The sequence below is a fragment of the Mus caroli genome, unplaced genomic scaffold (genome assembly GCF_978045245.1).
Source record: "Mus caroli unplaced genomic scaffold, Mus_caroli_1 scaffold_11, whole genome shotgun sequence".
Classification (NCBI taxonomy): domain Eukaryota; kingdom Metazoa; phylum Chordata; class Mammalia; order Rodentia; family Muridae; genus Mus; species Mus caroli.
Genome location: NW_028227266.1, coordinates 54,711,853 through 54,735,248, shown reverse-complemented (window position 1 = coordinate 54,735,248; position 23,396 = coordinate 54,711,853). Strand labels below are relative to the sequence as shown.

The following is a 23,396-nucleotide window of genomic DNA, read 5'->3' as shown; positions in this document are numbered from 1 at the left end:
AAAAGATAATTGTTTGCTTTGGGAAAGAATTCTTATAAGTTTCCAGGTTTTTTCTTTTGTATATGTATCTGTATGGTGGATGTGAGTTTGTGTGGGTATGTGGGGTGGTTGGAGGGGCAGGCCACAGACCAGTAGTGGTTGGGTGAATTCCTCATCAACTTTAATTTTTTGAGACAGGCCCTCAGTGAGTTCACTGATTAGGCTGGCAGTAGTGAGCTCCGAGGATCTGCCTGTCTCCACTTCCCAGCCCCGGGTTTCTTTTCTGGGAGTGCTGGGAACTCTGGTTCTCGTGCCTGCATGGTGAGTACTTCACTAGCTGATCATCCCCTCAGCCCTTTCTTTCATTTCTACTTAGTTTAGTGATTTAATTAAGTTAAATCACTAAAAAATTAGGTTTGCGCAGCACCAGCAAACTCAGTTCTGTTTGTAACCATGGTACAGTTCTGTTCTGTTCCTTTTGTTTTTTTCCTAGACAGGGTTTCATATAATCCAGGCTAGCCTGGAACTTGCACTATAACCCAGAATGGCTCTAGATTCCTGACCCCCAAATGGATTATAGGTATAAACCACCACACCTGGCACCATAGTTCATTTCTAAGAAATTGTGCACATTAAGCAAGGTTGGCAGAAGAGGAGTCAAAAACATTAGCTGTTAAACAGAGATAAAATCACTTCCCATATGTGATCATTTTGAATTTGAACAATAAACCCATCTGTTTTGCCTTAAACAAAAGGTATATTTGAATACAAATATTTGTAACCTAATGTAAGGAATTCCTATTCCTTTAGAATAGAGTTTGGGAGCATGCTAATTCTGTTTTATACATATATAGTAAGTCAGCATTTTGAAAGTATTGTTATTGACTTTTTTCCCCCAAGGAAGAGAACATTTTATAATTTATTAATATTACTTAAAGGAACAGGACAGATATTTTTGTAGAAAAAGATCTTTAGAAATATAAGAAGTCTTTGTAGGCAGTTTTTTTTTTTTGTTTTTGTTTTTTGTAGAATATATAGGAAGAAAGAATTTCTCTTGCAGAATTATTTTTATATTGAAATCCCAGAAGGGGCTGGAGAGATTGTTCAGTAGTTAACAATACTTGCTGTTCTCAGAGAGGACCCAGATTTGATTCCCAGCACCCACATCACAGCTTGTATAACTGCTGCATTTCCAGGATTCCAATGCCTTGCAAAGGCATAGACCTCCATGTAGGCAGAACATCCATATGCATAAAAAAATGATGATGATGATGATGATAAAGTTTCAAAGCACAGAAACAGTTGAAGAACATCATATATATATATATATATATATATATATATATATATAAATGTTATATATGTATTTTTTTTTTTTAAAGACAGGGGTTTTCTGGATGGTTCTGGCTGTCCTGGAACTCTCTCAGTGTAGACCATGCTGGCCTTGAACTTGGATATCTGTCTTTCTCTGCCTCCTGAGTGCTAGGATTAAAGACATGCTCTACCACTGCCTGGAACATTAGTAATATTCACAGATTCATTGTCTGCATTTTGTTCAGAGTTTACACATTTACTAGTATTCAAGTTGATCCTTTAAAAATTTGTGGTGAGCCAGGCCTGGTGATATTTGCCTGTAATTTCAACACTTGGGAGGGTGAGGCAAGAAAATTGCCATGAGTTGCAGGTCTGCCTGGACTAGATAGTTTAAGGCCAGCTCAGATTACACAGTGAGACCTTGCCTCAAAAAACTCAAACTCAAACCCATGCAAAACTTTGGTAGAACTCCCTTCCCACCTGCTCCTTTCCTGTGTGTTTCTGCTGTGCGTTAACTAGACATTTTACATTGTATTTTAATTGAGATGTGACTCGAATGAGGTACTGAGCTTACTGTTGAGAGGAGTCTACCAGAGTCAGGTGTGGTGGAATGCCTTCTTTCACCTGGTGTGATGCGCTGCCTTGACTAGCTCTAGATAGTCCATTTGGCTCTTGGTTTCAGTTTCTCCTCTGTAGAATAAGAGTTTGACCAATGGCTCTCTGGCTTAGAGGCTCAGGGTTATGATGTCACCAAAGGTCTTTGTTATTTTCTTGGATAAAAGATGTTTTTGTACTATAACATTTTACTTTCCTTATTTAGTTCCACTTCTGATGGGTGTGAGTAAAGCCAGGCTAAATGTTCTTGAACTTGGCTTATTTTTTTCTTCTATGATTGAAATTAAGTTTCCTAAATAGATATTGAATTTAAAACCATAATCGTATTAGCCTTTTGCAGTCAATAGCATTTTTTTTTTAAATCACATTGCTGAAAAAGGCTTTAAAACGCTTTGTGTTGCATGGAGCTATTCTTAGGAACACCTAGATGCTCATTTTAATATACAATGTGGTAGTGAAGAGCTTAGATGCTGACTCCTTATTACCTGGGTCCACATTGTCATGTTAGCAAGGTTGAAGGACAGTTCCCATCTGACAGTGAAGCCTGAAGACTATATTCCTGGCCTGTGGTCCTGTTATAGTTAGCTGATATTTAACATTCTGAGGGCCAGATGCACTATGATGTGTGCTTTAATTGCCATGGTCTGTGAACATAACTCCATCATAATCCTCATTGAAGAGACTGATGCTCAGAGAGGTAAATTAATTGGCACAAGATCACACAGAAAATGAGTGCTGGAATTATGGCTCAAATGAGTTGTTTCTGACTTGCTCCAGAGCCTCTTCCATTTGTGCTACTCTAAGCTTGCTCCTTGGAAAATCTGAAATGCTGTTAATCCGAGGCAGTTAGTGTGAGCCATCTCAAGTCCCAGATAACATCTAAGTAGACATTTCTACCTCTGTCAGGATAAAGTGACCTGACCAGCCACCACCCTTTTATAGATGTGCCTTTGAGGCTTCAGGATTTTCTAAGGATTATATTTATACCATGTGACCTCGTTTTTGTCCATTTCCTCCACAAAACAAAGCAGCCTTGGCACCCAGTTCTAATATAGGTTTTCTTGTGACCTTGGCCTTGAGAGGTGTTGGGCTGGTCTGGGAGAACAGTGGTGGTGAGGTTGAAGAGGAATGTTTAACAGATCTACTTTTCTTAACTTTAGAGTGTGAAAAGTTAACACAGTAATTGCTGTGCTCCATTTAATTCCTTGGATGCTTACTGACTAAGGATATTGACATTTTAATTTGGAACTTAGTCCTTTGATTTGCTGCTTGAGAATGAAAGCCAATTGTTTTCTATTATGAAACTTTAAAGTCTATTTGTTTTACTCACCTGCAGCCATTTTCTCTTACTTGAAAATCCTGTAGTCCTAACAAAGGCACCCAGAGAGACTTCTGTCATCGTCTGGCCTCCTCTGACAGTGCTGTGCTGAGTCACAGTAAGTCAGGGTGCTGCCGAGTTATACATGACTGCATTCTAAGCCTCATAGTTCACTCCACCTGAGCTGTTGAGTCAACTCTGCTTTGCTTAGCAATTCATGAAATATATATGTTGGTTCAAATATTGTAAATATTCAGAAGTTTGAGTGGACACAACAATCTGTAAGGAATTCTGTAAGCTCTGTCATCTTCATTTACAGATGAATAGGTAAGGAAATTTTATACAGTTTATTTTGAAAAGTCCCGGAGCTGGCAAACACTTTGGTAAAGAGCCGGGTGATGTACTATGATTACCCAACTGCTGATGTAGGACAAGAGCAGCCATAGGCAGTGTCTTAGTTAGGGTTGCTGTTGATGTCATGAAACACTTTGAGCAAAAGCAGCTTGAGAGGAAAGGATTTATTTTGCTTACTCTTCTAAGTCACCCTTCATTGTCAAAGGCAGTCAGGGCAGGAACCTGGAGGCAAGAACTGATGCAGAGGTCATCAAGGAGTGTTGCTTACTGCCTTGCTCCTCATGATTTCCTCAACATGATTTCTTAATAAACCAGGACTGCCAGCCCAAGAGTGTCTGCATCCACAGTGAGCTAGGCCCTCCCCATCAATAACAAAATAAGAAAATGCCCTCCACGCTTGCTTGCAACAGCCCAATCTTATGGAGGCATTTTTTTCAATTGAAGTTCCCTCCTCTCAGTTGACTCTAGCTTTTACTAGCTGACACAGGCAGTTTATATCATGGTTCCCACATCTGTGGGACAATAGATCCATGGGTAGTCCCAGAATCTACACATACTGGTTTTCCTTATTAAAGATATTTCTTTTCCTTTTTTCATCTAAAGGAGGTATCGGATATTCCTGTAGCATACCCACAATTCCAGCATCACCCCCTTTTCTGCTTTAAGGCCATCATGAAAGTGAAGGAAGAGTTACTGGAACACAAGCACTGAGCACTGCTAAGACAGTGGTTCTAGGAGTACTGAGTGAGTAGCATTGTACTGTGAGGATACTGTGGGCAAAGAGCGGAGTGGGAAGATGTAAGATCTCATACTCAGAGCGTGCAGAATTTAAAACTCACAGGTTAACCTGCTTGGCTCCATGTATAGATTTTTAGTTTTCTTTGTGTGTTTTTAAATGATACATTGAAAATCTAGTACCATTCAAGGAAGGTATACTCAATACTTCAGTAGATAGTCACCAAATTAAATTTTGGATTTCTGTTTTTAACTGACATCCTGACTTAGGTTTGCACTTGGAAGAAGGGCACTGTTGCGGATTCCTCTGCTCGAGAGCATCTAGAGCAGGTGCCTGGCAGCAGGCAAGGGACGAGAAAGGACAAAACACACTATTTTGTGATTTGCAGTTTCTGCACTAAAATTTGAGTCTAGTTAAGTCTAGTTCATTCTGATCAGTACTAATTCAACTAGTATTGAGTTCACCAATATATTCTTATTATTAAGGTAAATAAGTTGGTTGGGATTTTACCTTCCTGATTCCAGCTGATGACTTCTATTTTTATTTGCAATCTACTTGACATGAAGTTGAATTGTTTTGTTACAAAAGCTTTTTTGTTTGTTTGTTTGTTTGTTTACATTTTATGTAGGTAGTGGTGTGGGGTATGTGTGTGTGTGTGACCCAGGATAGCCTTATAGTCACTAATATAGTCTATACTGGTTTTGAATTTGTGATTCTCCTGCTTCAGCCTGTCTCTAGTGCTGAGATTCTAGGCATGCACCTTCACACCTTGTTACAGTTTTAGTTTTTTATTCTAAGTATTTTCTTAGGATTGGTAGATTTTAGAGATGGAGCCAGTAAAAGTATACAGAGAGTACATTTAGAAAATGCTTTTAAATGGTGGGTTTGCAGTCATCTAATCTTAGCGCTTAAGATTTCAAATGTTGAGAATCTTAAACCACAGTTCTGTGTTTATTAAAACCAACTTCCTGAAACATGTATGAAAACTATATTGCACATTAGTTTCTTGTTACTCTGATAAAATGCCCACTAAAAGCAACCGAAAGTGGTGTCATTTAGCTCAGTGCAAGGGTTCAGTTTATCACGCATGCCAGTGAAGTGCTGGCAGCGGGAGCTCAAGGTAGCTCGGCCACTGTTAGCAGTCAGGAAGCAGAGAGAGGAGAACACTGCTGTGCAGCCGGCTTCCTCCTTTCTATTCAGTTCAAGATCCCAGTGGATAAAATGGTGCTGCCCAGTTAAAGTGGGTCTTTCACTTCTTCAATTAACCTAGATAACCCCTGACAGGTGTATCTAGAGGCTTTAAACAAAGAAAGAAAGAAAGAAAGAAAGAAAGAAAGAAAGAAAGAAAGAAAGAAAGAAAGGAAGAAAGAAAGGAAAAGAAAAAGAAAAGGAAAAGGAAAAGGAAAAAAAAAAAGAAAAAGGTGATTATAGATCTGTCGAATTGACATCCAAGAGTAACATCACAGCGGGATTGCAGTGGGCTTGAAGCTGTAGCTGTAGTCTTTTTTTTTTTTTTTTAATTGGTTATTTTATTTGTTCACATTTTAAATGTCCCCTTCCTGGTCTCCCCTCTGCAACTCCCCTACATCATCCCTCCTCCCCCCTGCTTCTAAGAGAGTGCTCCCCCACCTATCCACTCCCACCTCACAGCTTTTGCATCCTCCTATGCTGGGGCATCAAGCCTCCACAGGGCCAAGGGCCTCCCTTCCCATTAATGCCAGATAAGGCCATCTTCTGCTACATATGTATCTGGAGTCATGGGTTCCTCCATGTATATTCTTTGGTTGGTGGTTTAATCCTTGGAAACTCGGGGGGGGGGGGTTGAGGGGGGCGGGTCCGGTTAGTTGATATTGTTGTTTTTCCTATGGGATTGTAGTCCCCTCTAGCTCCTTCAGTCCTTCCCCTGGCCCTTCCATATCTCTACTGTGTATCTGTAGTCTTTAAATGTTATTTTTCTTGAACATTCCTTTTGCTTTCCACACTAATTGCACACTAACTGTACAACTGCCTGTCCACTCTGTAGTCAGCTACCAGAGTTTGATGCATCCTTTAACAGTTATCCTACTTAAGAAGATCCCCACAACAAAAAAGCCACCAGTATTCCCACTGTGGACTCACTGTGTAGCCTAGGCTGCCCTGGAGCTTGTAGTGATCCCTGTGCTGTCCCCGTCCCCAGTGCCGCAGTTGTTAAGTGTGCACTACCATATCTGGCTGTAAACACACTTTATATCTCAGCATTTTGATAATTTAGAAGATAATGTATGAGTACATTTTCGAAGTGGATACATGAACATAAAGTGTTTAAAGATTTGTCTTAGCAGTAGTATGACTATTAATAAAAATTCATTTTGGAGATTGGATGAGCCCTTTGATCCTTACATGGAAAGTTCTCTGTGCAGTTATTTAATCCCCATTGGATTTTCTCTTAAGAAGCTAGTGGCCATATTCCAGATGTGCTTACAACTTTCTAGTGAGTAGGAAGAATAGATAGAGTAGAAGACGAAGAGGGAAGCAGCATTATGGCCAGGCCGAGCACAGTGCTAGATCTAAGTCATGTTGGTACCTAGAAGATGGCAAGCATTCACCAGTGAATGGACAACACTGCAGAGGTTTTTTAATAGGGAGAGGGCAAGCAAGCAAGAGTGCCACATGAATACGTGGAGGTCAGAGGTCGGGTCTCTCCTTTCTTGGTGGGTTCAAGGGATTAGGCTTAGTTTGTCAGGCCTGCATAGCCATCTTGGTAGCTCACCTTCTGAGAACTTTGGTAGGTAAAGGAGGAAAAGTCATTTTATTTGTGTGATTGGAGGGTTATGCTTCAGGCTCCAAGTTTCTGGGAGAAGGTGAGTTTAATTTATCACTTCGGCAAGGAAAAGTGTCATGGGAAAGGATTGGGGCGTCAGGTGATGACAGTTCTGAATGCTATGGAGTCTCCCCTGGATGTTGACTGTGGAGCTTCTCAGACTCTGATTTATTATGCTTGTCTGTTAGCCACTTTGCTCTCACTGAAGTAAAACTAAAAAAAAAAAAAAGTGGGGGAATGGAGCCTTTTTGTGTTTCATTATCTAAGAATTCTTCTTTTTTCTTCTTTTCTTTGGTATGTGTGAGGTAAAGAATATATGAAGATTATCCTAAAAGATCTAACATTAGGCCTAGAGCTGTAACTCAGTTGGTTAGAGTACTTGCCTACCATGCATGAAGCCCTAGATTTAATCCTTAGCACTACACAAACATGAGGCCAGCCTGGGATAATGTGGTCCTGTCTCAAACAAACACTCAAACACAAAAATCCCCTGACATTAGGAATTCAATGCTCCTAGGTTCTTATTCTAGTTTCATTAATTTTGGCAAGAGTGTGTGATCTCTTTTAGTGTCACTTCCAGGTCAGAAGGAATTAGATCTTTTGATTGTGTTTTGCCCTGACTGTTAGTGAGGGTAGGGGTAGGTGGGTGAAGACAGGGTAGAGGTAAGTGCACCCAGAGATGAGGAGACAAGCTAATTGCCATCAGAGCAGCAGTAAAGACCAAATGAGTGCCTTTAATTTGCTCTTAAGGTATTTGGGGAGAAAATGCCAGGAGAATTAGTGTAATTGAAAAAGATAATTTTCTGGTGATTGAATTTGAGACACTCTGTAACCTGGATGAAAGAAGTTGATCTATGCTTCACGAGTGAACTCTTCAGGTTCCCTTTCTCCCATCAGACAAATTAGAAAAGTAATTACTGTCTTGTATCTACCTATTTCCAGTATAAACCAAATTGATAATAAAAATGGAGAGTTTATTGGAAAGATCAGATTCAGCTCTTCTTTACTGTTCTTAAAGCTGCTCCCCTGTTCTCTTTGGATCAGCCGTCACCTCGTATTCCATTGCTTTTCTTGCTTCTCTTGTTTTCCAGCTGTGGTCCTAGATGATTTTGTATGGTTTTGATCTTTTTTTAAAAGGTTTGTTTTTTTTTTTCATTTTTTAAACGTATGTATGTATGTATGTATGTATGTATGTATGTATGTATGTATATATGTATGTATGTGCATGCCTATGTGAGTTTATGTACATCACCTGCATGCAGGTGCCTGCAGAGGTCAGAAGCAGGCATTGGGTCTCCTGGAACTGGAGTTACAGCCAGCTGTGAGTTGCCATGTAGATCCTCCATCAGAGCAAAAAGCTCTCTTAACCACTGAGCCATCTCCAGCTCCAAATGTTATTAATCTTAAAGCATGATTTTCACTGTGACATCCTTACTTAAAAATCCACAGTAGCATTCTTCTGTCTCTCAGAGAACCTCTGTGATGGTTTCAGAAAAGGGAGAGAGCTGGATGCTCAGAATGTGCTTGGTAATTGAGTCTGACTTTGGGGCCAGTGAGGTGGATGTAAAGACACTTACCTCCAGGTCTGACCACCTTAGTTGATCCTTGGGATCCACATAGCAAAGGCAACAACTCACTCCTGAATGTCGTCCCCTGGTCTCTACGTATGTACCATGACACTGCCTCCTTCCCAAAATAAACATTTATAAAAATTTAAAAATCGATTTTTTAAGGATTCAGAAACTTTTCTTACAATTAAGATACACTATGATTTAATTTTTCTAATTTAACAACTATTCTAAACTGGGCATAATGGCATACTCCTTTAACCTCAGCACTTGGTGGCAGAGGCAGTTTGATGTCTGTGAGTTTGAGGCCAGCCTGGTCTACACAGTGAGTTCCAGGACAGCCAGGGCTACGTAGAGAGACCCTGTCTCAAACCAACCAACCAACCAAAAACAACCATTATACTTTCCTTCAAATGTGGATGGTCTTCTTAATTTTCCTAAATAAATATGTGATTCTTCTTGCTTGAGACTTTGTCAATATCATACTATACGTAGGGCATAACACATTATTTAAAGATTAATGTTGGATTAATGGGACAGAGTTGAAATTAGGTAAGCTTCTGTCATTGCTCTTCTTTCCAGCATTGAAAAAAAAAAGTAATGTTTGTGTTTTTTAAGTGCTCCGATAAAGGTGTCATGTTATGGAGTGGGCCTGAAATCCAGCTAGGAAGTAGTTGGTTACTCCTCTTACTGTAGCACCACTGTTGCACTTGTGGGCACACATCCTGCCAAGTTGGTTATTTATTGTAGGTCACAGAGGTCATGTTTGATGATGACATTTGCCTCTCTAGCATGACTAGTACTTCACATGCTATAAATGCTAGCTAGTAAGGGTGGAGCTTCTGGGTCAGTAGCAGCTTGATTTCTCTGTGTTTGTGACTCATGTATAAGATGTTTTCAGCAGAAGGATCTTACCATCAAGTTCTAGAGTGTAAACAAGAGCATTGGCAACAGCCCATAGTGTCTTGAGGGTGTCTATGCGACCTCACTGGCCAACAACTCAGACGTAACCCCTTCCTGGCACTGAGCTTTTTGTTAGCACATGGTGGGCATTACTGTCCTGTTTAAATAGAGGGTAACTCCACCTAGATTCTTTTAAAAATATGTATATGTATATAGGAACCTTCTGCATAATAGACTTTCATATGAATTTTTCAAAAGGCCCTTAATGGGGCTAGGGAGATGGATCAGTGTTTAAGAATGCTTATTGTTCTTACCGAGAACCCAAGTTTGCTTCCCAGCATCTATATCAAATGGTTCATAATTACCTATAGCTCAGTTCCAGGACCTGACGCCCTCTGGCCTCTGCAGGCATATGCATACAGATAAAGTCACATAGGTGGATACATACATTAATTTAAAATTTAAAAAGGACAACACTTCAATCTTAGGGATCTCTGAAATTACATACCGCATGTCTGAAAGATGATTTCCCTCCTGGAAGGTAAATAGCTTTAAAATGTTGTTATATTACCATTTTTTAAATTCAAAATTCATGTTTTTGACTTGGCATGATAGCATACACATTGATTCCAGCACTCCAGAGGCAGAGGCAAATGGATCTCTGAGTGTTTGAGGCCAATCTGGTCTATATAGTGAGTTCCAGGACAGCCAGGGCTACATAGAGAGATCCTGTCTCAAAAATAAATAAATAAAAATAAATAAGTAGAACAAAAGAACAATACAAACTTCTTACTAAAGCTACATATTTATTCATGTTTCAGTTGCACACTTGTTTCCTTATGGCTTTTTAAGTGATTCTGTTGTTTCTTTAGTAATGTCCTAACTTGAATAATATATAGTACATATTTAATCAATGACTTTCAAAGTAATTATCCTATATTATTGAACATTTAATTATTAAATTATAAAGATAACTTAAATTCTGATTTTATATACTCAGTTAACTTCTGTGATTAGAACATTCTCTTGAGATGTTCTATTTTATAATTAATATACCAGGTAAAACTAATTAAAAGTATCTGGAGCCCCTAGCAAAATCTGTAATTAGACATGCTGTTTATAATTAATTGACTCTTCTCATTATTACCTTTTCCTGCTCCTGAATTAATTACTTATGTTCTTCTTTAGTGATATTTGTCTCCTTGACTGAGACATTGATGAGAAGTTGTGATCACTGGGGATGGTTAAAAGAGTATAGTCTGGACAGTGAAGGCCCATGCCCTTAATCCTAGCTCTCAGCAGGCAGAGGCAGGTGGATCTGAGTTTGAGGTCAGCCTGGTTTACAGAGTGAGTTCCAGGACAATCAAGGCTACACAGAGAAACCCTTTCTCGAAAAACTTAAAAAGAAAAATAAAATTAAACTTTGCTTAAAAACATAAAAAAATTAGAGTTATATACTCTATAGAGTAGCATACTGAAGATTTTTGTCCTTGTTATCAAACTAAGAACTTATTTCACCAGAAGCTAAAGGCAGCGTAGAAAACAGGTAGACATAGCCATTTTCTTCTGTAGTTTTAAGATATCTCTCGTTTTCTTGCAAATTTGGCTAGTGTCTATACAACTTTGACAGGATTGACCATTGGAAAATTGAGTCATAGGTAGGTCTGATATGCCCTCATTTATCATGGCAAAGAATTAACACAGACTATGAAAAGGACAGTGCCCTTTGCTTTGGATATAAAGCACAAGAGTATAATTTAGAGTACAAATCAGACAGTACAACAGAGGCACCACCTAGCCAAGATGGCCCTAGCACTAGATCGTAGATTTGAAGAAGTCAAGGTTTTCCCATCTTTATTCTGTGTCAAGCTTTTCTGTTTGGTTGCTGGGTTATTGTGGTGGTAGATCATGCTTTCAGCAGGTACCTCAGAGCTGGTGGGACATGAGGCAGTGACAGGGCCACACTACATTACAAAGTATTTAGGTACTTCGGCCATTGCTTTGAGATGTGCTGAAGTATACTGTCTTAATGCTAGTTTTGTCAGGAGGTGTTCAGGTACTAGCTACAGAGAGCGTGCTTTCTATTAAGAGACAATCACTACTAGTTTGTGAGGTACTTATTGGAGGTCTGTAAAAAGTGCATAGGGCAGATGAAGCTTGCAATCTTGTTTGTATTAAAATGAATGGAACTTGATCATCATTTTATATGAAATAAGCCTGCTTCAGAAAAGCTCATATTGCACATTTTTCTCATATAAAGAATCTAGGTGGGGTTTTTTGTTTGTTTTTGTTTTTTGTTTTTTCATGAGAGTATAAAGGAGACTAGGAAGAGGAAGTGATCAAGGGTGAGAGTGCAGGCAGGGCAAAAAAAAAGGTAATGAGGGATATGAACATGATCATCAAAATACATGTATGAAAATGTTACAGAGAAGGGTTGGTCTGTCTGTCTGTCTATGTGTCTAACTGTCTATCTATTTAGATAGGGTCTCTGTCTGGTCTGGAACTTGCTGTGGAGACCAGGTTGGTCTCAATCTCAAAGAGATCCATCTGCCTCTGCCTCTAAATTGCTGGAATTAAGTTCATAATTTTTGAGAACACTGAGATACTGATAAACAGAAGTTGGATAACTATATAGGGCAAGAATTATGAGAACTTTTTTGAGGGGGTAGTGACCAGTAAGACTTCCATTATAAGTAAAATATTTTGCCAAATATGTTTGAGGAGATTCTAAATGAACTGGGGTAGAAAGGTAAAGGTCTAAGTGTATGAAAATGTACAGTGAATTCAGAGACGCCAGGAACAGAGGAAGGTTATCTTAGTCATTGTTGTGTTTTGAAAAGACACCATGGGGGCCTAGCAAACACAGAAGTGGATGCTCACAGTCAGCTATTGGATGGATCACAGGGCCCCCAATGGAGGAGCTAGAGAAAGTATCCAAGGAGCTAAAGGGGTCTGCAATCTTATAGGTGGAACAACAATATGAACTAACCAGTACCCCCTGGAGCTCATGTCTCTAGCTGCATATGTATCAGAAGATGGCCTAGTTGGCCATCAGTGGAAAGAGAGGCCCATTGGTTGTGCAAACTTTGTATGCCTCAGTACAGGGGAACGCCAGGGCCAAGAAGTGGGAGTGGGTGGGTAGAGGAGTGGGGAGGGGTATGGGGGACTTTAGGGATAGCATTGGAAATGTAAATGAAATAAATACCTAAAAAAAATTAAAAAGAAAAAGAAAAGACACCATGAATAAGGCAGCTTATAAAAGGAAACATGTGACTAGGAACATATTACAATTTCAGAAGCTTAGTTCTTGATCTTCGTGGCGGGCAGCATGGCAGCAGACAGGCAGGCATAGTGGGGGAGCAGACTTTACCTTCGACCCACAAGCCCATGACAGAAAGAGAGGGAGATTGGGAATGGTGTGGGCTTCTGAAGCCTTGAAGCCCACTTCAGTGACCCACTTCCTTCCACGAAGCCACACCTTTTAATCCATCCTAAACAGTCCACCGACTGGGAACCAAATATCCAAATATATGAGTCTATGGGTCTTGTCTCATTCAGATCATCACAAAGGTCAAAACACTTTTGTGCACTTGCTTTTCAAGTTGGATAAATGACACCACATTATGACTTTTGAAATTGCTTCCTGAGCTAGAGAGGTGGCTCAGTGGTTAAGAGCACTGACTGCTCTTCTAGAGATTCTGAGTCCAATTCCCAGCAGCCACATGGTTGCTCACAACCATCTGTAATGAGATCTGATGCCCTCTTCTGGTGTGCCTGAAGAGATTGACAGTGTACTCACATACATAAAATAAACAAATCTTTACAAAAAGAAAAAAGAAAAATTGCTTTCTTTTGGTTAGAGAACTACTGGAGTGTTTGATATAGAAGTTTCTTCAACTGTATCCAAATTCTCTTTACCTAGGAAAAGGAGGGACTATAGGGATTTGTTAGCATTCAGGGCTGTACTAAGCATCGATAGAGCAAGATTACAATTAAAATCTCTTTGGTTTACCAAGAGACTTCTAATGAGCAAACAGATTGAGGATGCTAGTTTTGTAATGACATCAAACTGTTGCCTGTGAGGCTTTTTGGCTGACATCATGAAGCTAATTTTGCTTAATGGCTATGGAGGCCTACAAATTCAAATGTGCAGAAAATGCAGTAAATAACCAGCCTGTCAGATTCCAGTTGCCTGTCATCTTTTCTGTGAATAGGAGCTTTTGTTTCCAGATTGTCAGAAGCAATTATGTGGACCCCTTCAAGATTGTATTTGTATATGCTGCATAATTTAATTCAAAGCCATCTAAATATAGCAGACAGCAAGAGCAAAACACTGTATCATCTTCTACTTTAGGGATTGGGGAACACATCTCTTTTATTTCAGAGAACTCTGGAAAATGTCAGACATCTGTAGTTGTGTAGGTTCTGGTTTTATTGCCAGAATGACTCAGGTCTTTGAAATACAGTAGAGCAGTGCTTCTCAGCTTTCCTAGTGCTGTGACCCTTTAATACGTTTTTTTCACGTTTGTGGTGACTCCAACCATAAAATTATGTTTGTTGCTACTGCATAATTTTAATTTACTGTTATGGATTGTAATGTAAATATTTGATAAGCAGGATATCTGATACTCGGACCCCCATGCAAAGGTTGCATGACCACCTCACGACCTACAGGTTGAGAACCACAGCAGTAACGTCATGGGAAATAGAGAAAATGGTTTCTCTGTGACTCTATACAAGACAACTTGACACAAAGTAGAGTCATCAGAGAGGAGGTATCCTCAACTGAGAAAAGACCTCCATAAGATGAGGCTGGAGGTGAGCCTGTAGGGCAGTGGCTCTCAGTCTTCCTCGTACTGTGAGCCTTTCATACAGTTCCTCATGTTGTGGTGACTCCTGACTGTAAAATTAGTTTCACTGTTACTTTGTAACTGTAATTTTGCTACTGTTATAAATTGCAATGTAAATATCTATGGTTTTCCATGTTCCTAGGTGACTCCTGCCAAAAGGTCTTTTTGCTCCAAAGGAGTAGTGACCCCACAGATTGAAAAAACACTGTTCCAGGGCCTTTTTTTTTTTTTTTTTTTTTTTTTTTAACTTAGTGAATGATGTAGAAGAGCCACCCCATTGTGGCTCCTGGGTTCTGTTAGAAAGCAGGCTGAGCAAGCCATGAGGAGCAAGCCAGCAAGCAGCACTCCTCTGTGGCCTTTGCATTAGCTCCTGCCTCCAGGTTCCTGTCCTGTTTGAGTTCCTGCCCTGACTTCCTTCATTGATGAACAGTGATGTGGAGGTGTAATCCAAATAAACCATTTCCTCCCTAAGATGCTCTAGTCATTGTGCTTCATCACAGCAATGATGACCCTGTAAGACACTGACAATTTAGCTCATTGAGTCATCTGAAAACATCTTTTCTCTGCTAGAATTTGTGTGAAATACAAAAGTGAGCAAGTGACTTTCTTTCCTCCCTTCTCTTCCTCTTCTTCTTCCTCCTCCTCCCCCTTCTTCATCCTCTTCCTCCTCCTCTTCCTTCCCTCTTCTTTCTCCTCTTCTTCCTCCTCCTCTTCTTCCTTCTCCTTCTCTCTCTCTCTCTCTCTCTCTCTCACACACACACACACACACACACACATGTCTCTCTGTGTGGTCCTAGCTGTTCTGGAGCTCACTATGTAGACCAGGGTAGACCAGGCTGGCCTGGAATTCACAGAGGTCCACCTCTTTTTACCCCTGAGTGCTGGAATTAAAGGCACACACTATCAAGCCCAGCTGCAAGTGATGTTTTTATAAGTATCTAATTAGGAGTTTTCTCTTGAAACTGTGTAGTAAAAATGGTTGTCTTGGTGTGTGTTTATATCTAGTGTTCAAGGGGACAATAAAGTTGAGTTGCTAATGGTTTGTTTCAGAGATGATTTTGAATAGGAGTGGTTTTAGGTTTTCTGATAGCTTCATTTTTATTTATCAACATTGCTTATCATTTATTTCCCAATAGTCTAATTAGTAAAGACTATTTCCAATGGAATGTGTATCATATCATAATATTATTAAGCACATATTTAAATAGCATTGAATTAGATTAGATTGAATGGAATATCAGTTGTTACCGTTTGTAGAATAAATTTAGTGAAAAGGAAACCAAAGTATTCAGCATGTGAAAAGTCTTAGCTCTGTTAATGTGCTTAATGTTATAAAAGAATAGTTCAACCTTAAACACTCAGGGTTTGTTTGATTTTGCAGGTGTATTGCATTTTTATGTTAATAAAGGCTCAGAACTCAAGCAGAAGTGGTTCAACTACTTTGAGTACTGGTAATTTGCATATTAAATCTAAGGGTTTGATAACTTTAAAAAAAAGTATTTATTTTGGACCCTTGCCAGCTGCCATGGCCTAAATGTCTGCAGGTATTCAGGTTCAAGTGCTGTTGCTGGTAGTAATGGAAGACTGCAGCAGGCACAATCTAGTAGATGAGGTGGTTGGCATGAGAGTCAGTGTGGATAAGGAAGAGAACTCAGTTAGATGGTCAAGCAGATGCAGATACAGATGCAAGTATTTGCCATTTTGAAACAAGTGCTGTCAAACTGAAGAAAAGGTATTGGTGGAAGAACTGCAAGATGATGTGATCAGGATCAGAGTGTCATTGTCATGGCTGGCAGCAGGATGACGATGATGATGATTGATGTATGTATGTCTCTTAAGGTAGAACCAGTAAAACCAAAGCCCACTGATGAAGAATGTCTTCAGGACTTTCAACTTAGAATCTGCAACATTATCAAGCTTAGTTAGGGTTTCTATTGCTGTGAAGAGGCACTATAACTACAGCAACTCTTACACAGGAAAACATTTACTAGGGGTTGGCTTACAGATCAGAAGTTGAGTCCAGTGTTGTCATGGTGGGAAGCATGGTGACACACATGCTGCTGGAGAGGTAACTGAGAGTTCTACATCTATATCAGCAGGCAGCAGGGTGAGAGAGAGGGAGATTGAGAGGGAGAGAGGCTGAGAGAAAGAGACAGACAGAGACAAAGAGAGAGGGAGAGGCAGAGAAATAAAGAGTCAAAGAGAGACAGACAGTGGGTCTGGCTTTAGTGTTTGAAACCTTAAAGCCCACCATCAGTGACACACTTGACACTTACAAGGCCACACCTACTCCAGCAAGGCCACGCCTCCTAGTAGTACCATTCCCTATGAATCTGTGGAGGCCATTCTCATTGAAACTACCACACTTACCTACTGTTATTTTCAAATGATTATTTTTGCTAGTTTACATTCAATGCACCACTGCTCTTCTTTCCTTGCAGCTTTTACTGCCTTTCTGTGTTCTGTACATGCAGTGTTTTGAGTATTACTTGACATGGGGAATTTCTTTTCTGGCCCTTTTTGGTGTTCTGTTAAACTTTATGTAGCTTAAGAGACACCTGCTTCTTTTGTTAAAAATATTTTCTGTGCCTTTGGCCTGGCTTTTTTTTTTTTCCTCCTTCCTCTGTTCTTATTATTTAGATTTGTTCTTTTCATACTGTCCCAGATTTCCTGGATGTTTTGTACCTGGAATTTTTAGACTCTTGTTTTGCTTTTTAAGACACGGTTTCTCTGGGCAGTCATGGCTGTCCTGGAGCTCTCTCTGAAGGTCAGGCTAGCCTCGAAACTGGAGAGATCCACTTGACTCTGCCTCCTGAGTGCCGTCAGTAAAGACATTCACCACCACCACTGGTCTTGAGTTTTTAGCTTTAACATATTTTTGACTGAGGTATCCAGTCAAAAGAAGAAACCTACCTTATCGTCAATGCTTGGGATTTTCTCTTCCATGTTTTACATTCTGTTGGGGAGGCCTACCTCTGAGGTTTTTCTTTGACTTTGATATTTTTATTTTCACTTTTATCTCAGTTTGGGGTTTCCTTCGTGATTCAATTTCTACTTCCTTGTCTTCAATTGTTTTCATTATTTTATTCCATTATTTCCTTGCGTTTTCACAAATTTCAGTAAGCGGTTTACTTGTATCCTCATGAAGGTCCTTTAACACATTCATAGTTGGTATTGTGAAGCTCTTGTCTTGCTCTTCAGCTATATTGCATTTTTTAGGGCCTACCATAGTAGAGTTACTGGGTTGTGGTGGGAGCATATTGTCTTGGCTGTTTGTGCCAGTGGCTAGGCATCTGGAGCCATGATGATTGAATGTTTGTAGGTGTTGATATCAGGTCTTGCCTTTGTTGGGTGGGAGTTCCAGTCCTTGGTTTCTGGGCTACTTTCTTGATCTTAGGAAAGTGTGGTAGCTGTGGGTTCCCTACTTCTGCCCAGTTTTACTAGAATGTCCAGAAATTTGTATTTGTGTGCAAAACAGCAAAGTCAAAATGTCATAGAACCTGGTTCTGGTTTTATTATCTTGTCCCCTGACATCAATGAAACAGTAGACTTGTTGAAGACTTTTCTGTAACCTGCCCCCTTGTAGGAACATAGTGTCAGCCCAGGGCCTCTGGCCTGGTCGGATTCCACAGTCTTGGTGTTCTCTCCTCGATATTCAGTCCCGTGTTACTTATTTGCTCCTGTGTTAACTAACTCACAAATAACCTGCTTGTATGTACATTTAGCTGCGAACTTGCCTACTTACATGTTTATTTACATGACAAATTTTATTTTTTTTATATGTGGGTGTTTTGCCTGCTAGTATGTATTTGCACCACATACATGCAGTACCAAGAGAGAGTGCCAGATTCCCCTGAGACTGGAGTTACAAATGGTTGTGACCTGCTATGATGGTTCTGGGAATTGAACCTAGGTCCTCTGAAAAAGCAGCCAGTGTTTTTAACTGCTATGTCATGTCTCCAGCTCCTGTTTTATCTCTTTGTGAAATACTCAGTTCAGAAGCCACCAAATTCTTTTGGTAAAGAATCAGATATAATTTGAAGCTTTGTGGGCACAGAATGTCTATACTACATATTTTTTTCTTTTGTTTTTAATGTATCTTTTACCTATATGTATGCATGTGTGGGACTGTAATGGACAGGGATCATGGAGGAACTTTAACCTTGGATACCTCAGATGAGGACAGCAGGAGTTAACTCCTTTCCTGCTCCCAACCTGGCACTAAGAAACCAGTGGCAGCCCCATCATCAATCCTAGTAAGGATTTATCATCCTGACAGGTATCAGGTTTCACTCCTTGTTTGACCATATAAAGTTCACACACACATAGAGTACAGCCCCTGAGTATGCAAGTGTAGCATCTCCCAACACCCTTGTTCTGGCCAGGGTGGGCACTTGCTGTTCTTCCAGAAGATCGGAGTTTGATTCCCAGAACCCACACAATGGGTCTTGAGCAGTTAACCATAACTGTGTGAGTTCATGGGCTCAATAGCTATGCTATTTCCAACACCCTAACCCCATCCCCAGTCCCCAGCCTTCATCTCTTCTGTTCTTTCTGCTCCCACTTCTGGGATCTCTAAGCCCATAGATGTCCTGTTTAGGGTTGACCATATCCTTATCACTTTGAGTCTTTGTATTTACTACTGCCCAGTGCAAAAACTTTTTCTGACCAAGGCTGAGCTCAGCACTAACCTGTGTGTATAAACATAAATATCTAGAGGGCAGCTTGATAAATGTTACTTAGCCAAATGTGTAGTTGGTTCCTTGTAGCCCATGACCTTCCCAGCTATGGGCTTTTGACCATATATTTACAGTGTCAGATATGATTCCTCCCCACAGAGTAGGCCTCAGATCCAATCAGAAAGGTGATGACAGTCATACCTCTTGTACCAGTGGGTACCTCTTGTCTGACAGGTTGGTATTGTAGCATGCAAAGTTCGTGGCTGGGTAAGATTTGATGGCTTTTCTCCCCCAGCAACCCACTAGTATCGTGAAAGCTTGCCAGCAGGGAAGAGGCTTCCAGCTCAGTTCCAGCTTAATTTTCTCTGCCTGTAAAAGTAGTGCGTGGTGTCTTGATGTCTTCATCAGTAGGGCCTTATCATCTTTTCCGGTGGGAAAGCAAGAGCAATGGTAACCAAGAGCCTGTATTGTTTTGGGACCTTCATGAGCCTCCCTGACCAACAACTCAGGAAAGTTCCCATACGCAGCACTGGGATTTCTGTCTAATAACCTACAGCTTCTGGAAGCAGCATTATCTGTCCGTGTGGGATACTTCCATTTTCTTTTTAATTATATTTTTAAATTAGCTTATGAAGTGGTAGGTCACCATAGGATTTTTTTTTATACATCCTCAATATTGATTAATTCTCCTTACCCATCCCTTTCCCCACCTCCTACCCTACTGCTTATTTAGAAGAAAAGCTGGAAGAGAAGTCATTGGTTTAAAGGGTTGAATTTTGAGTGTTCGTTGTCTGTATATATAGCGAATGCATATGAGTATGCAGGTGTATGTGCCAGGGAAGGCCTGAGCAGGAGATTGGGTGTCCCCCCCCCCCCACCTTACCCTGAGGCAGTGAGCTCTGAATTTGCCTGTTTCTGCCCCTATATGCCGGGGCCATGGACACATGGAGCCATGTCAGCCTTGTGTGGGTGCTGGGGATTCTAGCTTGGGGCCTCATGCCTGCAGAGCAAGCGCAGAGTTAGTGGCTAAGAACCCACGCTAGCTTCCTAACCCCAGGATTGGAACTTTTTAAGGTTTCTGTTGACTGTTATAAATTGCTTTCCAGAAAGATTTTTAATATTTTACATGATCAAGAACAGTACACAAAGATAGCCATAATATGTATTGTTCTAATATATATTATAGTATATTACATTATTTAATTTCATAGCAATCAGAATAGCCTATATTATGTTAGAGTAACAGGCAATTCCCCCAAATCTCTGTGGCTTATTACAACATATTTATTTATTTATTTATTTATTTATTTATTTATTTTTGTATCTGCTATTTATATCAACAGGAGAGCCTACTTTTTTTTTTCTTTTTTTGAGTTCTTCGGGTAACCATCATCCCCACAGATTTCATGTACACTGTCAGTTGCTCCTGTAATCTCTGTGGAAATGTGTTGCTCTTCTAGTTGTGTCATGGCTTAAGTTTATACCTAGAGATGCCTCACGTCTGTACCATTTAGTGGTAACATAGACATACTGAACTTGAAAGAAGGTCTTAAAGTGCAGGCTTACTGTGAGCTAAAAAGGGTTGTTTGTTTGTTTGTTTGTTTTACATGAATTTATTTATAGAGGGAGCTCAAGCATGCCATTGTGAATGTGTGTAGTCAAGGACAACTTATGGGAGTCAGGTCTCTATTTCCTCTGTTGAGATCCCAGGGGTGAACCTAGCTTGGCAGCATGTATCTTGAGCCATCAAGTCATCTTGCCTTGATGCTTAAGATGGTCTGGAGCTACATAAATGGCCAACATTTTAAAAACAACTCTAACTTCATTGACAAAAGATGATGCTAGCTCATTTTAGTTTGATTTTTTTTTTTTTTTGCCAGTATACAATAGAATTGTGTTTCATATTTATAGGACTTTTAATGTTCTTTTTAATTTAAATTTTATAAATAATATGCTATTGGCTTACTTTTGCACTTCAGAGTTTTCAGATTGTTTCTGTTGTTTGGTTGGTTGCTTGTTTGTTTTTGTGGAGACGATGGCCACAGTAGTGTTAGGACAGAGGCAATTGCTGACTTGACTTTTGAGGATTGAGCTAATACAGTTTTATCATAGCATTAGAAATACTTAAACACAACACTTGCTGCACTAACACAAAAAACCGAGTTTAGATCCCTGGCATCCACATAAAAGAGGAGGTCATGGCCACAAACATACCTGTAACCCTAGCATGCAGGCAAAACCAGATGCATCCCAGAAGCTCACTGGTAGCTGGTAGCTCTCAAGTTCTGTGAGAGACCCTCTCTTAAGGGAAGAGAGCAGAGTGCTGGTAAGGGCATACAACATACTTCTTAAACCATACCAGCATGCCACACGCATGTGCACTCACACAGCCTTAATGTGGAGGATTATCATTAACATCAAATAAACAAGGTAGGGAATGTAGCTCAGAGGTAGAATGCTGACTTTAGCATGTGCGAGGCCCTCTTTTCAACTCCCAGCACAGAACAACCAAAACATAGCATTAAATCATCAAAGGCAATAGAAAGTCTGACATTTCTTTCTTGTGTTATTTTGAGAGAGGATCTTTATAGCTTTTAAGCTTATATTTTATAAATCTATCACTGAGAAAATCTAGGACAGGAACCTGGAGGCAGGGGCTAGAGCACTAACTTCCCATAACTTGCTCAAGCCTGCTTTCTTCTAGCTCCAGGATCATACCACTCACACTCAGCTGGGCCCTCTCACATCAATTATCAATGATGAAAATGTACCACACGCTTGCCCACAGACCAGTCTGGTGGGGCATTTTCTCAATCAGAAGTTCCCTCTTCCCAAATGACTATGGATTGTGTCAAGTGGATAAAAAATTAGCCAGCACAAGCTCTGACTCATCTCACCAGACTCAGGAGCTCTGAATTTTGGAATTGGTCCAGTCGTCTAAAGAACATTGTGATCACAAAAGAGTTTGGGAGTTAAAGTTAAAGTTTCCTGATGTGAGGAAGTAAGATGCCAGCTCAGACTTAGTTTTATTGACCATGTCTTTTTTTTTTCCCTCTTCATTCTAGGTGTCTGTCCAACCCAGGACTTATGCTCTAGATGTTTCTTGGTAGCTTGCCTAGAAAACCTAAGGTGAGATATTTATGAATGTACCTGGCACTTTATATGTAGTTTATAATAAGAATGAGTTGTTTCTGAAAATTAAAGACGATGATATATTTTCTTAAGTGTTTCAATAGAAAGCAAAGCTTTTTTGTAATTCTATGAAGCAGTCTGAATGCTTACAGTTTGTGGGCTAGTTTGGGAAATAAACTGATTCCATTGCTAAGATACTTTGGAGTATATTTTCATTGCTTTTCTCTACTTGAAAATGGAGTTACACATATGTTACTGATCTGATACACTTAAGGAAAAATTTGGCATTATAATCTGATGGTTTTAATTTTTTAATTTATATTTATATATTGATTTATAGACAGTTTCACTATATATCTCTGGTTGATCAGGAACTTCCTTTGTAGGCCAATATGCTTGAATTCACACAGGTCTATCCACCTGCTTCTTCTGTCGTGCTAGAATTGAAACTGTGCAATGTCACACCCTAATCTGACATGTTTAAAGACAAACCCTCTGTTACTTAAGTCAGATTAAGACAGTGGCTATTTAAAAGGCCAGTTAGTAAAAGGTTTCATACAATCTAGTCCTTAGACTCGATTACTTTCTGTAATTCTCTCTATTGGCCTTATGTAATAAAGTGTACCCATTAGTGTGCTAGTTGGTTTCCACACACTGTTTCCCTTTTACAGAAAGCTTTTCTAGATAATATTCTACTCTAAAGATAATACTAACTAAAGTCTTGTCTGATTCCTTACCTGTCTTGGCTTTAGTCCTCTTCATTTCCAAATTTTCTATTAAAAAAATTGTTGGGGGCAGACTGGAGATGGCAGGCTCAGCTGGGAGAGTACTTACCAAATGCTCACAAAGCCCTGGGTTGCTTCCCACACAACATTAACCTGGCATGGCAGTGCATGCCTGTAATACCAGCACCTGGGAGGAGGAGACAGGAGGACCAGAAGTTCAAGGTCCCCTACCTTGAGAGCTTGAGGCTAGACACATTAATGCATGAAACCTGTTCTCCAAAAAAATTTTTTCACCTTCATTTAAACACTTTGAAGTAGACCATTAAATCTCCAGTCTAGTCTTTCTACCTGAAGTCTGGCTGCTCCACACCATTCTTGTAATTGTCAACATGGTATTTTTTTCCCTAAAGTATAAATGCCAGC

At 39.9% G+C, this 23,396-nt stretch overlaps 1 protein-coding gene across 2 annotated transcripts in view; it reads left to right on the top strand.

Moving 5' to 3' along the window:
• Nucleotides 1-23,396, top strand: part of Peak1 (pseudopodium enriched atypical kinase 1) — a 219,129-nt gene that overhangs the window by 22,146 nt on the left and 173,587 nt on the right. For both annotated transcript variants that reach the window (XM_021173067.3, XM_085844652.1), the window contains exon 2: nucleotides 22,182-22,245. The gene's annotated coding sequence lies outside the window, so the exon portion shown is untranslated. The remainder of the gene's footprint in view (nucleotides 1-22,181; nucleotides 22,246-23,396) is intronic.